The sequence below is a fragment of the Schistocerca nitens genome, chromosome 1 (assembly GCF_023898315.1).
Source record: "Schistocerca nitens isolate TAMUIC-IGC-003100 chromosome 1, iqSchNite1.1, whole genome shotgun sequence".
Classification (NCBI taxonomy): Eukaryota; Metazoa; Arthropoda; class Insecta; order Orthoptera; family Acrididae; genus Schistocerca; species Schistocerca nitens.
In genome coordinates this window covers 299,271,824-299,279,366 of record NC_064614.1, presented here as the reverse complement: position 1 = coordinate 299,279,366, position 7,543 = coordinate 299,271,824, and positions in this window count along the sequence as shown.

Genomic DNA, 7,543 nt, shown 5'->3' with positions numbered 1-7,543 from the left:
ATGAGTAAAATCGATATACTACGTACATTTGTTAGTTACTACGGCATCCTGTACTGGTATCTGCCTAAGTAATTGCTGGATACAGTCCATAGTGCCATTTTTTGTATTAATGCTGGGCGGTTGCTTTTTGTACCAAGAATCGGGTAGCTTTCATAATTTGCACCGGTGGTTTTCTTCAGTTCTTCTTAGTAAACGACTTTACTTCGAAATGTTCAGCAGAATTAGTATATTGTGTTTACAGTATGTAAACTGTTTGTTAAGCAATTGCAATTTGGAGTATACTGTCATGCCAGTTTTTTGCGAATCTGACATTTGTGTCATGTATTGTTTATGTATTGTCAGTACAAACTGTATATTTTGGTCGTGTACCTTTGTGAGTAAATGTTTCCTTGTTCCCGTGTTTCGCCAATGAAACATACACATATCACCATACTGGCTTTATTTTTCATCATTTCAGTGTTGTGAAAATATTAGCTAGTATTCATGACAACAAATTTCCTATTTTTGTTGTAAATAACATGGAAGGGAAGTAACGTTGGGCTTGTTAATACTTACTACTTTTATTGAAATGATTTCGGGATAAGAATAAAAGATCTCAACCTAATACTATGCTTGAGTTGAGACCACGGCCATTACTTTTTCGTGCATAATGAAACATCTAGGAAATTTGTGAAGTTAAAGTAGTGTATTGGAAATAAGTTTGCATAAGAATTATTGCTTTGCAACAATTGCAGAAATCTCCGCCAAACGAATCTGTTGCAATGTGGATTTATTCTTTATGTAAGTATCGTCCCATAAGGTATAGAAGTAAATTTACTTTTATTCCCGAAGCGACGGATGAATAAGACAGGTTCAATAAGAACGGTGCTAACGGTATGCACACAAGAAAACAATTACACTACTTCTTCAGAAGTAATTGTACAACAGGGCGAAGAAAGGACAGGAAAAATGCAGAATGCCTTTAAACGAACATGACTGTGAGAAGACTAGCTTAATGCCCACTGCTTTGCTCATGTAGACTTTATGGTCTGCACATATCTTTTTCGTTTTTCTTTAATCAAATTTTTATGTTGTTCAAAATTGCAACATCTTCTAAACTTTTCACGCTAATTACGGCCATAGAAGCATGGTCTTCCCCGAACGTACTTCTGACCAAAAACCGATTCCGGTTACTGGAGTCCACAGTTTCTGTTTATCATGCCTTTTAAGTCCTTGAGATGATATTTCTATAGAAACTTTCCTCCATAACACGTATTTCTTTATGTTTAACGACGAAGTGAGATAATAGTTTTTATAGATGTAGCATGTTTTTTAATATGACGAAATAGTTTTCACCGCATTTTTATTTCTAACAGAGAAGACAATTACAAATTTTTATAGATTTACCTTTGAAAATGTTTTCATAAAGAAACAATTTCATAAAATTTTCATCCCCTATTTCTCCACCTTAGGAGTGGAATTTCGAACAACCCTTTTTTAAATGATGCCTACAGTATAAGATCAACACCGTCTTCAAATTTCAAGTTTCTGTCGTCCGCAGTTTGATCTGGGTCATGCTGGTCCTATTTCACCGCCTTAGGACTTACTTAATTTCGAAAAATAGTGAAACACTTTTTTTTTCATTTATAACCGAGAAGCCAAATAGCAGTTTTCAAAGACGTCGCTTAAAGATGTTTCCGTAATGAAATATTTTCATAAAACACTTCACCACCTATTACAACCCCTTAGGGATTACAATTCCAAAAACAGTGAAATGGGAATTTTTTAATTGGAACCGGCAAATCAAATACCAGTTTACATAGACATCGCTTTAAAAATACTTTAGTAATTCCTTAATCATGATTTATTTTCAAAAACAACTTGCACGCTCAATTCCATCTCCGAAAATGATGAAACACGCAGTTTTTTTTATTTCTGGCCAGAAAGCCGGATACCTATTTCCGTATGCCTAGCATCAAAATTGCCTTAATATCGATATATTTTAAAAACCTTTCATCCCATGTTTCACTACCTTAGGGACAGAATTAAAAAAAATTAAACATAGCTGTTTTATTGACCCTTCATGTTCACTTACTTGACTGCCTCAGCTGGCTCGAAGTTCGGGGTGACGTGGTGCGTAATTTGGTTTAGAGGTGAACTGTGGCACCGGATAGAACCAGATTAGCATTCAGATGGCGAGTTGCATATTAAAGCCTACGAAATTCGTGTATAGGTGAATATATATGTTCTAACGAATAGCGAGGAAACGTACCTCGGTTTAAAAATTCTTAGCTAATTTTATTTGGAGACTACAGAACTTTTAGAACATTCCCTATTACACATTAGGCTCCAAACGCTTTGGCATACTTTGGCAACTCCGTGTTCAGATGCTACAAGAAATAGTGTACAGTTTTTCTTTTTTTTTTAACCGCATATATAAGCATGATGACAGCACTGGAAAAACTTGATTACGCAGTACATAGGAGAACTGACGTTTAATATTCCAGACAAGACGGGAGGTTGAGTGTGCCGATCATTCATGCACTACCGACTCACACCGTGGGCGATGGAGCAGCTATGAGTAATTCTGCATATAAAACAAGTTATGTTCTTCAAACTATGGCTCAAAGTTAAGTTGTCAGTGATATCATTAAAAGAAACGAATAAGAGCTGAGATTTGAGAAATACTAGCGATTTTCGTGGAGCAATCCGCACGACGTTAATTTGGGAAATACCGTGAATCCATATTCCGAGAACAGGATCCTAATAAACTCTCCTAACAATATGAGCTTGGAATATTATTGTTGCTCTGCATCTCCAAAAGATTGCGGCTACAAATGTCTAGCGTTGTCATCGAAATGTACGTCAAGACAAACATGTACTGAGAACATACCTATTTCTTAACTAGTCGTTTTCTGGGAGAACATGAAGCACCATGTCTACGCAGTAATAAAAAAAGACAGGATTGGGTTCGTCTAGCTGCCAGCTGAACTAGGTTCTCAGTAATATTCACGGGTTTGATCCGCCACTTCTTTATCTCCGTCATCTACTTAGACTCACACATGTTCATGGCACTCTTAATACAACTAACGGGTATTACATTACGTTTATGAACCAGCTCTATGAATCATCGCCATAGCGTTCTTTCTTACAAACAGATATACGAATAGGAATGCCTAACATAGAATTTCTGTTAGAAATGATCAAGCAATATTATTATTTTATTATAGTTTTATTCTATCAGGAAGTTTCAAAGAACTAATTGTTTACTCTTTGTCTCTAATACAAATTCCTTCAGAGTTAGCACGTAACTACAACAACTGGTGTCTCAAATATATTTCATTTCCTGATGCGGCGTTCTTTTATGTTCGTGGGTTAGTAAAAAACATTAGCTTTTATAGTCTCTCAGACGCTGATAAGAGGACAATAGTGACAGCACAAAGACGAAATTTTTTTTTGCCGTTTCGTATCACAAATAAGTAGGATCTATTTTCTTCTTTGAAGCTATTACATTTGTCGAGTCTCTCTTCATGTAGCAACTGTTTCTATCTGGCGGATCACATAGATCTTCTTTTGCTTCCTATTAATTAAATTTTCTTACAGGGCTCGGATGTACAATTATCAAAACTAATATTATTTTAGACCTGAAATATATTAACACTGCGCTATTAGCAATCTGTGCTGGCGATATAAACCATAAACATAATTACCTGTTGTTACCGTGACTGCATGATACGCACATCAGAAGACAGATAACTACAATGCTAATAAAGTTACAAGAGATAAACAGTACGAACTGTTCACGTGAAGTACACCGAAAAGTTGAAGAACTCACGAATCACTCTGAAGATGAAAGAAAGATTATGGTTTCTCGTCCGACGATGAAGTCCTAGAGACGGACTATAAAACTCGACTGGGAATCAATTTGGCAGTGACTTTTTAAAGGAAACATTCACGTATTCGCCTTAAGAGACTTAGGATCTCATGGAAAACGTAAATCTGAATAGGAGGACGAAGATCAGAAACATCGCGCTCCCGAAAGCAAGTCCAGTGCCTTACCCGTGTCCCCTGTACCACATAGCTCCATGAAACCAGCATCTCCGGAAATTAACACGAAAGAAACGAGAACTGGTGTATTAACTGGATGCAACTAAAATAACTTGTGAATTAGTTACATTAATGAGTATGTCAGGCCAGTCTCATTAGCTACCTTCCGTGTATACGTTTTAGAGGAATACTGGCAATTCAAACTGCGTGTAAAATTGCTAGGCGTTACATGACGAAATATTAACGTACCTAAGTAATCTCGTGGGAAAAAAGACCTGAACTGCGTTCGTTATTTTCATTCCCTTTATTTATTGTGGTTATGATCTCATAAGGTACATATGGAAGACATCTGAAAATTATCTCCAAATTAAATTCTAGTGTCGTAGGGTAATTTGCCAGCAACGATCTGGCTTTTGAGGTCACAGAAACAGATAGTCCTTTGTGTTGTCATAATCATAAGGTACCAGGTAACGTTAAGTTAAAAGAACCAAGAACGACAAAAACTGGTTCTATAGTTTCGGTGAAATAGATACCTCCCTCCTAATTATTCAGAGATATCTCATTTTGCGGTACAATACATTTTATGTGACCTGTATTTAATAATGTGCATAATTCGTTTAGAGATAAATTAGGAATGTGTCATACATACATCGTGATGAATAATACTAGCTTTTGTAGAGGACGACAAACCACTACATGAATCAGAGTAAAATGTGACTAAGTACCGACATGAATTACTGCAGACAGCGAAAGGATAAGTTGTTTCAAGAGAAAAGAACAAAGTTGAATTTGTGGTCCCGTAACGGCTTGTCCTACATGAAGTTATAATCTCGAAGACACGAAACGTCAGTTTAACCTACAAATCAACTGTCTTAAACAGATCGTTAGTTTTTCTAATTATGCTATGTTATAAATAATCAACTACTTTGTGAGAATACAGTTAACACTTCACGGTATGCTTTCCGGTGTTGTCAACTTCATATAGCCATTTTATTAACATGGAATGAATGGAATCATGTCCGAATAGCTTCCGGTGGCAAATGTAGGTGGCAGGTGCACATTTGCAACGCAGGTTCCAAGTCATTCTGGCGCGTTGGAATATGACCGTAATAGTGAATGTGAAATTCATAAGGTATTCCTCACAAGTATTTGTGGTTAACGATCAAACGCGAATCTAGAATTAAATCAATTCGATGCGGCAACGCTTCTTCACACATGGTTTAATTACTCTGATTCATCGTGTGTTACAGTTTCCCTAATCTTAGACAGTCATTAATTTATTCTCAGTTTTACACCCTGGCACCACTTACACAATAAATTATGACCAAACGCAATAGCTCCTCTGCTATTCTGTGCACAAAATTTCACTGTAACGATTCACGCTTACTGTGAGGGGTGGGAGTGGGGGGAGGGGGTCACATAGCTCTCTCTCTCTCTCTCTCTCTCTCTCTCTCTCTCTCTCTCTCTCCAGTCGCGAACCAAGGCCGTCTTCGTACCAATTACAGTTTTTGTGAAAATAAACCACACCGATTCAGATATGAAATGTTGAAAGTACGTTTCAGTTTACTGGTGGTGTTGTACATGATTATATGTGAACAAAAATTATCTTGTACTGTAATAAAAAGCCGTCCTTCATGGGTCTCAAGTATATACTCTGCGGTGAAATGAATGAATACCAGTCACATTTATAACTGCAAAACATTTCCCTGTTCCTGTTTCAGGATCCTAAACACATAACCGTTCATTCAAAAAGTTCCACGACTGATTTTATTCCTAGAGTATAGGACATGGCAGCTCCAACTAACAACAGTAATGAACCGATGTGCTTTGTACCAATCAGTTCTGAGCAAGCAGCTTTAAGTAATGTAATTGGTGCCGTAGTGTGTCAACGTTATTATGTCATGAATCGCAAATGGAACCACATCTATAAATCAAGTACTCAGAAACGTGTGTGCAAAGTTTGTCCCAATCTCTTTGACTCCCGAACAAAAACAATGACGCGCGGATACATGTCGCTTTTTGAAGGAAACTCAAAAGGCAGGCAATTCTTTTCTGGAAAAAATAATCACGGGTGACGAGACTTTTTATTATCAATATAGGCCTACCACAAAATGACAGAGAACACAAATCCATATGAACGCTTTGCGGACATAACCGACATTCAACCTGGTGGGATGCGCGATTTGAATAACAAACAGTATCACATAATTGTATAAACGTTATGTGTTTTGTACTCAGGTGGGGGAGACTGTATGTAAGGGGTGATCAAAAATTTCTCGTTTGAGGGGGTTGCTGCAATTTATATGCAAAGTAACGCGACTCTGATATGGGTATATATGCACCGAAAGGTAGGCAATGGATAATGTGTAATTCGTGTCTTTTCCACGTGCGTGCGATAAATGTGCAAACGCGAACTATGGCGACGTTAAACCAAATTAATACAAACAGGGCCAATACGCTGTTTTGTCTTTTCTTAGCTCCTGAAGAAAAAATACCAGTAGACATCCACCGGAGAAAACCACCGTTATGGAATGGTTCACCGAGTTCCGTGCTGGTCGCAATTCGACACAAGATGCCGGCCGATCTGGGAGCCAACTTCAACAGTGAGATTCAAGTACGAGATACTCGAGCACCCGCCCTATAGTCCTGATCTCTCCCCATGCAAATATTGCATCTCCGGGCCCTTAAAAGAGCCCCTGAGGGCCGACAATTCCTGGCGGACGAGGACGTGCAGCATGTAGTTATGGACTTCTTCATGCAGCAGGTCATGTGTTTTACCAAACGCGTATCTTCAACCTGGTGCGTGGTCAGTGAGCACGCCGATTCTGCCTTATTGGCATACCGATTCTGGACTGTACAGCCTCCGAAAGGAAACTTGTTGATCGCCCCACACAGAACATCAGAAGCATTAAAACCATCATCTTAACGTTACTCTATTTGTTATTAACCCAGGCTTGAAATTACTTGGACTGACAGGGATATTCTCTAACGAAAAAAAAAAGATTTAATAGGGTCTAATGATATTAAAGGGCGCGATGAAAATATTTCTGAAATGTCGTCCTCCCTCCGGTGTCTCCGACACTGACACTAGCAACAAGTCGCATTGTCAACGTGAATACATATTACGATATTTATATCAAAGATTTTTTTAAGGAACCATTTGAATACTCTTAATGGAGAGAAGAAGCTGTCTGACTGACGGTGGTGAGGATGATGGTAACAGGATATGTATTTGTGTTTTCTGCTAATCTTACCCTATAATCTTCCTCTGATCAGTTAAGTTCCTCTTCACATTAACTCGTTTTGCACTGCTGCCACACACATTTATTTAGGTACACTACTGGCCATTAAAATTGCTACACCACGAAGATGACGTCCTACAGACGCGAAATTTAACCGACAGGAAGAAGATGCTGTGATATGCAAATGATTAGTTTTTCAGAGCATTCACACAAGGTTGGCGCCGGTGGCGACACCTACAACGTGCTGACATGAGGAAAGTTTCCAACCGATTTCT